The following is a 10,439-nucleotide window of genomic DNA, read 5'->3' on the forward strand; positions in this document are numbered from 1 at the left end:
TAACAGAAACAGGAGAACAGAAGTCAATCTCAATCAAGAGGATCAAACCTCTGCCTGAGACTACATTCTGTGGATGGACACATCATCAGACAAAGGGAGAAGTCATCTGGGACCCGAAAGGATGTGACCTGACTGTAACCAAAAAAGAAGATGAGTGGTTGCTTACCTTGAATAAGATCGAACATGTTGAAGGTGAAGAATTATAGTTGAAATAGCAAGAACAAGGTTAACTGAAGGAAGTAGTGTAACTGTTATTAGAATTGGTCCTACGCCAATACCTGAACAGGAGGAGCCTGTGACAACCAGAACAACGACAACAACAGTGGCAGCTGTTACAAAGACTACGGTAGTCACCACTAGGCTAATGTCTACTGCTCTTACCAAGCAGTCCACTGTACCCACAAAGAAACCCGAAGCATCAGGGTCAGGAGGTTTTTTACTGACATTTGGAACTTTCTAGCAAACTCTAACAATCTACCTCGAGATAAGGACATTGCAATTCCAACTGAGACTGTAACTCCAACTGATACTTTAACCCTAGAACTGCACAAGGACAAATCATTAAAGATATTAGTAAAAAATGAATGGTATGAATGGGCTCAATATACAGCATTAAAATTAAAACTGACAAATTGCTTATTATGTGCACCCTCTCCGCTGACAGAATTAGTGTTGGTACCTAATCCTTATGATTATAGGGACTGTGCTGACTTTAATAGGAACTTTTGTCATTTGAGTAGATCAGAAAGGCCGTATTGTCCAGCTGAATGTTTGTAAGTATGGAATGCCTTGCAGTGCTGTCGGAGGACCTCTAGACTGTTCCTTTGGTAATCCTAATTGTCTATATGGGGTTACTCCAGGGGGTGGTTATGCTTGCCATGGGTTGTGAAAAATATAAATAAAAGAGCACGTAGTCATCACGCTGTTCCTTTGTTGTGCTATGTAGCAGAAAGGGGAGTCTATTGTCTGTTAGGAAGCCAAATGTTTTGTGTTGTTTTGTGTTTATTTTTAATATATATATATCCATAAATATATATCCTTTTGTTTAATAAAAGTTAGGTTTGCCTTCTACAATAAGGATCATTGTTAACATGTGAGGTAACAGAGGGGATTCCGGTTACAAGTGTCTACGGACCATGTCCTTAATCTTCTAACAGGTCTGGTTATCTTTGATAATAGTTGTTAGAGAGGTGTCTGCAAGGGAGGATCATGTTAAGATGTTTTATTTTAGAATGATGTCATATTGCATTTATTTTTACAAACTGCAGGAAGTTTATTTTAACAGAACCATATTCATTGTATTATTTTCTCTCAATTCTACATAACTGAGATAACCTCAGCCAAGGCTATGTACTACATGCTCATTGCTTTTTCACAGTATATTCATTTATTGAAAGTGTTTTATTTTTGTTTCCAACTGTATCTTTTACTCCTATTTGTGTTATTGATTGGAGAAGTTTGGTCCAGTTGGGATGTGTGACATATTCATATTCATTTCATCTTCTATTTGTATGTATATAGTTGATGTTAGTTTTGCCTTCATCCTTTTTGGTGTTCTTTAAAGGGTTTTTATGTGAGACTGTTCAGTCTCAGAGGGGGAATTATGTTGGAGCAAACCATTGAGAGGCTGAAGTAGCAAGCACATGCACATTAAGAGAATATTATATCCAGGCCATATGACACCCAGACCATACTCTATTTATGTAGGAATACATTAACCAAGACCATACGTGCATTCATGACAGCTGAACACGCTGTGGTCAGCAGGGTGCAGGAATAAAGATGTAGGCAGGATAACTGATGACTAACATGTAAAACATGGGCATGCAGTATATACATTATTTTTAGAACATGGAAAGAGTTCTGCCATCGTTGTGACCAAAAGCAGATACTAAGGGGGAGTGACTTTGTATACATATGTGATGTACACCAATACTATGTATGTATAAAAGCAGAGCCAGTGCTAAGAAGCGGCGGCTTTCCCGCGGACCAGCACGGCTTTAATAACTTGCATTAAAGTCTACATTGAATTCAACAGTTTCTTCTGAGAGTATTATATTTCTATAGACAGTATTATATTTCTGTAACGATTATCTACGACACTACCCACTAAATAAACCCCACAGACAATATTAAACCAATATCTCAAATAAGGAAATTGCATAAACTGTCCCGGGAGTGTATATTTGAGTTATTAGGTACACTCATCTAGTACTGTATCGCAATAATCAAGGTTTTGTTGTTTTTACAAGGGTTTACGTTATAATGTTGGCAAATGCAGCATCTCGCTGTCTGTCAGCCCATAGTGAACCGAACCATGCCCCAATGGCATCACAGCACATGCACAAAGTGATCTACAAATCACAATCATGGACTGCCTTTCCCAAGTTGTAACCACGCCCATGAAGTGTAGCGGCAGGCATTCTACCCAAATGGATAATGAGGAAGCCAGCTCAGCTGAATTAAATCATTCCCAAAAAGGATAGCAATGTGTGTTCTGTCATATGGAAGTGGTTCGGGGTTGAGAGGTCAGATGTTCAACAAACCAATATCAAGTGCAAAGTGTGTCGAAAGACAATTGCTACGAAATGTGGCAGCACAACGTACCTCTTCCAGCACCTGAGACAGAAACATTCAGTGGAATGGGAGGAATGCGTGAAACTACACGATGCTGATACTTCCAGTTGTCCCACTCCCAAAATGTCTGGTAAAAACAATAGCTGTGTTCAAATACTCAGATATTATTTCACCCGTTGACCATACGGGTGAAATAATAGCCCAGAGTCTCAGATAGTAAAAATAAAGAAAAACCCTGGAATGAGTAGGTGCCCAAACTTTTGACTGGTACTGTATGTCTAGCTTTCTAACCAGGATATCCATGCTGTTGTTGTCCCCAGGTGCAACGGAAGACAGGCAGGTGAAGAGAATGTGTTTTTCTCCACTGTCAGGAGGCCTGTGACCAGGAAGACAAGGTCAGTTGGAGAGGAGCTGTACATCAATTTGCCTAGGCTGTGTATCTGTCCTTGATTGCCACACAAACATCCACCTTGGTTTGTCTAACAGTGTTATGTGTGACGCCGACCACGTGAGTGATCCAAACTGATTAAAATAAATGTAAATAGTCTCTCTTGCCTTTGTACCCCCTGTGCCAGGAGGCAGTTGTATAAGCTTGTTTCTCCCAGCTCTAAGATATCGCACCAGCTCTAACTGTCATAGTGAATGTTCAGAATCAACTTTTAGCAGTACTGTATCAGTCATTTTACAGTATTTTTTTCCCTTCTGTATCATTCTGTGACAAGGATGAACAGTGTCTTAGATGAAATTGGTTCAGTTTTAATTTTATACTTGTCGTTTTTGTTCCTTCATTTGTGTACTCCTGTTTGTGTTTTATTGTGCATGTGCAAAGGCACCTCTGCAGAAGATGAAAAAACAACAAGCTATGAAGCGAAGATTAAATCAAGTATTTGGTCCATTTTGCGGGCATGTATTGTTTTATCAGTGTTTTAAGATGGAAAATGAAGAGTATTAAACAGAAAATAATATATTTTCAACTAATTAAATTTGTTTTTTTTGGCCTTGTGCAGAGGAGAATGCAATTTCTTAATATATTTTCCAGTCTGTTTAAACAAAATATTCTATATGAAATGTGTTTCCTTCATATTCCTCTGTGGAACATGGAAGCTCTGCCAGGGGTATTGGTCATGCTGCATGATGGCTGTGTCCCAAATAAAATGTTATTTATTACATGCTTCATAAACAACAGATGTAGACTAACAGTGAACTGCTTACTTACAGGTCCCTAAAGATAATACAACATAAAAGTAGTGACATGAGGAATATATACACAATGAACAATGTGTAAAAATAACATGGCTATATACAGGGAGTACCAGTACCGAGTCGATGGGCAGGGGTACGAGGTAATCGGAGTAGATGTACAGTACTGTACATATCAGTACGTGTATAGGGACTAGGCAACAGGATAGATAAGACAGTAGCAGCAGCGTATGTGGTGAGTGTGTCTGGTGTCCATATGCATGTGTGCGCATGTTGTGTGTGTGTGTTGGGGTGTCATTGTAAGTGTGTGAGAGTTAGTGCAAAAAAGGGTCTATGCAGGCAGTCCGTGTAGCCATTTGATGAGCTATTTAGCAGTCTTATGGCTAGGGGGTAGATGCTGTTCAGTGTCCTGTTGGTTCACAGACTTGGTGCACTGGTACCACTTGCCTTGCGGTAGCAGAGAGAACAGTCTATGACTTAAATGCTTGGGTGGGCACTGTCGTGCCCTCTTCACAACTGTATGTGTGGACGATGTTAATTCCTTCGTGATGTGGACACTGAGGAACTTGAAGTTCTCAAACCGCTCCACTACAGCCCCATCGATGTGGATGCGGGTGTGCTCTCCCCTCCGTTTCTTATAGCCATGTCTTTTGTCTTGCTAACGCTGAGGTAGAGGTTGTCCTGGCACCACACTGTCAGGTCTCTGTCAAAAGTAGTGCACTAAATATATATTTTTTTAAATTCAACCTTTATTTAACTAGGCAAGTCAGTTAAGAACAAATTCTTATTTACAATGACAGTCTACAGCAGCCAAACCTAGACAACACTGGGCCAATTGTGCACTGCCCTATGGGACTCTCAATCACGGCTGGTTGTGATACAGCCTGGATTCGAACCAGGGTGTCTGTAGTGACGCCTCTAGTACTGAGATACAGTGTATTAGACCGCTGCGCCACTCGGGAGTCCAATATATAAGGATTAGGGTGTGTTTGTCAAAAGTAGTGCACTGAGTATATAAAACATTAAGAACTCTTTCCATGTCACTACAGATCCTGGTTCGATACCGGCCTGTGTCGCAGCTGGCCACAATCAGGAGACCCGTGAGGCGACACACAATTGACCAAGCGTCGTCCGGGTTAGGGGAGGGTTTGGCCGGCCAGGATGTTCTTGTCCCATTGCGCTGTAGCGACTCCTGTGGAGCATGCACACTGACGCGGTAACTTGTTAAGTTCACTTCAATCAGTGTAGATGAAAGGGAGGAGACAGATTTTTAAATTATTTTTCTAAAGCCTTGAGACGATTGATATATGAATTGTGTATGTGTACCATTCAGAGGATGAATGGACAAGACAAAATATTTTAAGTGCCTTTGAATGGGGGGTATGGTAGTAGGTGCCAGACTCACCGGTTTGTGTCAAGAACTGCAACGCTACTGGATTTTGTTACGCTCAATAGTTTCCTGTGTATATCAAGAATAGTCCACCACTCCAAGGACATTCAGCCAACTTCACACAACTGTGGGAAGCATTGGACTCAAAAATGAGCCAGCATCCCTGTGGAATGCTTTCAACACCTTGTAGGGTCCATGCCCTGACGAATTGAGGCTGTTCTGAGGGCAAAATATTAATAAAGTGTTCCCACTCAATATTAAGAAAGTGTTCCTAATGTTTGGCATACTCAGGGTATATAGGGTGCAATTTGGGAAGCAACCTGTTCTGAATACCTACCACATCACTGAAATTACAAGGGACACAACATGTAATCACTGCCCCAGTTGAACACAAACTAACACCCAAATATCCCAGAATGCGCATGGCACAAATTCTGGGACATCTTAATGGAGTGTCCTGAATCTGCCAGGTATATGTTATAATCTGGTGGTAGTAAATGGTAATCCCAGCCCAACTGGTTCATGGAAAAGCACCTTTGTGTATCATAGCCGTGATTTGTTTATTGTTCCTGTAGTATTGTGATGATTGTGCATTCAGACCATGCTCCTTTGAACAGTTTTGTCTGACAGGACATGTGCGCACCCAGTTAACAAAGTTCCCCCAACTTTAGAGAACATTCCTTTAAGAGTCTCATTAGGTCATTAACTATGTTTTCATAGGAATGTTCCCCTGATGTGCAAGGAATGTTTCCAAGAGACCATCCCCTTAATGTCAATTAGAATTTACCTAGAACGTGGTTACCATGTTTTCAGAATTTAAGATATTAATGTTCTGGGCATGTTTCAGTGGAATGTTGCAAGAACATTCATGTGTCCAGTTTTCTGTGGGTCATGAGAATAATCCATCAACATCCCACCAACAATACGCAGAACATCGTCACTGTATGTGTGTGTATTGTGTGTTGGTCATGTGAGATAGCTGACCAATGGCAATCATGGATTAGATGCCGCCAGTATGATTTGGTCGCGGACTGAATGGTAGTTGAATTAGTTAGCATTTTAGCTAACCCGAACCTTTGTTTTAACCTGCTATGGAAACTCAATTCTGACATAAACTGTACCCCATCTAGTCAAAACAGGTTAGAACGGCAATTTATTTCAGCGTTTATCAACGAAGCCTTCCTATTTGTCCATCTTGCTGTTGTTGCTGACATGTAACCGAAATGAAAAATTGTCAGACAGAAGAATATACGGTAAATATGATGCATGTTAAATTGTTTTAACGTTGCCGATTGAACGGAATACAAATTTGAGTATGCTACACGAAGAACCGTATATATAGCTTTTCGTAGGGTAAGGGTACATCAATGTAGTCAACCCAGATCTAAAAGATTGATCTATATTGTGATCCCTGAGTCCCTCTATAGCGTTATCAGCCTAATAGAAGTAAAATAATCTGTTTGTAAATACTGTATGGGGAAATTCCACGTTAACAGAGTGATACTGAGACTCAGATTTCTCTGCTCAGATGCAACGTTTGGTAACAGAATGATGGCACAAACCTTCATTCTGTTACTAAACTTTATATCTGCCCTGTACAAGTAAATATGGTTTTGTACAATATTCAGTGAACATTGTTAAATGTAGTCCTGCATAGAGTTGTGTGGTTTGTTTAACTTTGCACTCCTTGGTTTTTGTTTTAAAGTGATAAATCTGAATCTTATTCACTCTGTTAGAGGAATTGCCCTATGGAACTCTAGGGACCATAGTCAATCATTGGGTAATGAGTCACCAACTGTCTCTAAGTGGCATGCTTCACTGAAAAACTGGTTCTGTTGTGGTTTATGAGACTTAGTATTGTGCTCTCCCTCTTCCAGTGATTTAGCCATTGACATAGCTTTTAGTCCAGGACTAGGCTTAATGTGTCCAGGAGACCTGCCCTTATAGCACAGGTGGTAGATGTTCTGCATGTTCCCTATTTACATTTACATTTAAGTCATTTAGCAGACGCTCTTATCCAGAGCGACTTACAAATTGGTGCATACACCTTATGACATCCAGTGGAACAGCCACTTTACAATAGTGCATCTAAATCTTTTAGGGGGGTGAGAAGGATTACTTACCCTATCCTAGGTATTCCTTGAAGAGGTGGGGTTTCAGGTGTCTCCGGAAGGTGGTGATTGACTCCGCTGTCCTGGCGTCGTGAGGGAGTTTGTTCCACCATTGGGGGCCAGAGCAGCGAACAGTTTTGACTGGGCTGAGCGGGAACTGTACTTCCTCAGTGGTAGGGAGGCGAGCAGGCCAGAGGTGGATGAACGCAGTGCCCTTGTTTGGGTGTAGGGCCTGATCAGAGCCTGGAGGTACTGAGGTGCCGTTCCCCTCACAGCTCCGTAGGCAAGCACCATGGTCTTGTAGCGGATGCGAGCTTCAACTGGAAGCCAGTGGAGAGAGCGGAGGAGCGGGGTGACGTGAGAGAACTTGGGAAGGTTGAACACCAGACGGGCTGCGGCGTTCTGGATGAGTTGTAGGGGTTTAATGGCATAGGCAGGGAGCCCAGCCAACAGCGAGTTGCAGTAATCAAGACGGGAGATGACAAGTGCCTGGATTAGGACCTGCGCCGCTTCCTGTGTGAGGCAGGGTCGTACTCTGCGGATGTTGTAGAGCATGAACCTACAGGAACGGGACACCGCCTTGATGTTAGTTGAGAACGACAGGGTGTTGTCCAGGATCACGCCAAGGTTCTTAGCGCTCTGGGAGGAGGACACAATGGAGTTGTCAACCGTGATGGCGAGATCATGGAGCGGGCAGTCCTTCCCCGGGAGGAAGAGGAGCTCCGTCTTGCTGAGGTTCAGCTTGAGGTGGTGATCCGTCATCCACACTGATATGTCTGCCAGACATGCAGAGATGCGATTCGCCACCTGGTCATCAGAAGGGGGAAAGGAGAAGATTAATTGTGTGTCGTCTGCATAGCAATGATAGGAGAGACCATGTGAGGTTATGACAGAGCCAAGTGACTTGGTGTATAGCGAGAATAAGAGAGGGCCTAGAACAGAGCCCTGGGGGACACCAGTGGTGAGAGCGCATGGTGAGGAGACAGATTCTCGCCACGCCACCTGGTAGGAGCGACCTGTCAGGTAGGACGCAATCCAAGCGTGGGCCGCGCCGGAGATGCCCAACTCGGAGAGGGTGGAGAGGAGGATCTGATGGTTCACAGTATCGAAGGCAGCCGATAGGTCTAGAAGGATGAGAGCAGACGAGAGAGAGTTAGCTTTAGCAGTGCGGAGCGGAGCGCCTCCGTGATACAGAGAAGAGCAGTCTCAGTTGAATGACTAGTCTTGAAACCTGACTGATTTGGATCAAGAAGGTCATTCTGAGAGAGATAGCGGTAGAGCTGGCCAAGGACGGCACGCTCAAGAGTTTTGGAGAGAAAAGAGAGAAGGGATACTGGTCTGTAGTTGTTGACATCGGAGGGATCGAGTGTAGGTTTTTTCAGAAGGGGTGCAACTCTCGCTCTCTTGAAGACGGAAGGGACGTAGCCAGCGGTCAGGGATGAGTTGATGAGCGAGGTGAGGTAAGGGAGAAGGTCTCCGGAAATGGTCTGGAGAAGAGAGGAGGGGATAGGGTCAAGCGGGCAGGTTGTTGGGCGGCCGGCCGTCACAAGACGCAAGATTTCATCTGGAGAGAGAGGGGAGAAAGAGGTCAGAGCATAGGGTAGGGCAGTGTGAGCAGAACCAGCGGTGTCGTTTGACTTAGCAAACGAGGATCGGATGTCGTCAACCTTCTTTTCAAAATGGTTGACGAAGTCATCTGCAGAGAGGGAGGGGGGGGGAGGAGGATTCAGGAGGGAGGAGAAGGTGGCAAAGAGCTTCCTAGGGTTAGAGGCAGATGCTTGGAATTTAGAATGGTAGAAAGTGGCTTTAGCAGCAGAGACAGAGGAGGAAAATGTAGAGAGGAGGGAGTGAAAGGATGCCAGGTCCGCAGGGAGGCGAGTTTTCCTCCATTTCCGCTCGGCTGCCCGGAGCCCTGTTCTGTGAGCTCGCAATGAGTCGTCGAGCCACGGAGCGGGAGGGGAGGACCGAGCCGGCCTGGAGGATAGGGGACATAGAGAGTCAAAGGATGCAGAAAGGGAGGAGAGGAGGGTTGAGGAGGCAGAATCAGGAGATAGGTTGGAGAAGGTTTGAGCAGAGGGAAGAGATGATAGGATGGAAGAGGAGAGAGTAGCGGGGGAGAGAGAGCGAAGGTTGGGACGGCGCGATACCATCCGAGTAGGGGCAGTGTGGGAAGTGTTGGATGAGAGCGAGAGGGAAAAGGATACAAGGTAGTGGTCGGAGACTTGGGGGAGTTGCAATGAGGTTAGTGGAAGAACAGCATCTAGTAAAGATGAGGTCAAGCGTATTGCCTGCCTTGTGAGTAGGGGGAAGGTGAGAGGGTGAGGTCAAAAGAGGAGAGGAGTGGAAAGAAGGAGGCAGAGAGGAATGAGTCAAAGGTAGACGTGGGGAGGTTAAAGTCGCCCAGAACTGTGAGAGGTGAGCCGTCCTCAGGAAAGGAGCTTATCAAGGCATCAAGCTCATTGATGAACTCTCCAAGGGAACCTGGAGGGTGATAAATGATAAGGATGTTAAGCTTGAAAGGGCTGGTAACTGTGACAGCATGGAATTCAAAGGAGGCGATAGACAGATGGGTAAGGGGAGAAAGAGAGAAAGACCACTTGGGAGAGATGAGGATCCCGGTGCCACCACCCCGCTGACCAGAAGCTCTCGGGGTGTGCGAGAACACGTGGGCGGACGAGGAGAGAGCAGTAGGAGTAGCAGTGTTATCTGTGGTGATCCATGTTTCCGTCAGTGCCAAGAAGTCGAGGGACTGGAGGGAGGCATAGGCTAAGATGAACTCTGCCTTGTTGGCCGCAGATCGGCAGTTCCAGAGGCTACCGGAGACCTGGAACTCCACGTGGGTCGTACGCGCTGGGACCACCAGATTAGGGTGGCCGCGGTCACGCGGTGTGGAGCGTTTGTATGGTCTGTGCAGAGAGGAGAGAACAGGGATAGACAGACACATAGTTGACAGGCTACAGAAGAGGCTACGCTAATGCAAGGAGATTGGAATGACAAGTATAACTGTAGGATTGCTCAAGCCCTGCTCTGGCTGTTCCTCTTTAATCGCTACTCTGCAGAGGAAGTAACACTAGCTGACTGTGAATGGCCTTGTATCGTCATTAACCTAACTGACTCGCATTGCACAGCAGAAAGCCTTTAGTAACTGCTGAGATTTAAAG

This window comes from Oncorhynchus keta, chromosome 33 (assembly GCF_023373465.1).
Source record: "Oncorhynchus keta strain PuntledgeMale-10-30-2019 chromosome 33, Oket_V2, whole genome shotgun sequence".
In the NCBI taxonomy this organism is placed as follows: Eukaryota; Metazoa; Chordata; class Actinopteri; order Salmoniformes; family Salmonidae; genus Oncorhynchus; species Oncorhynchus keta.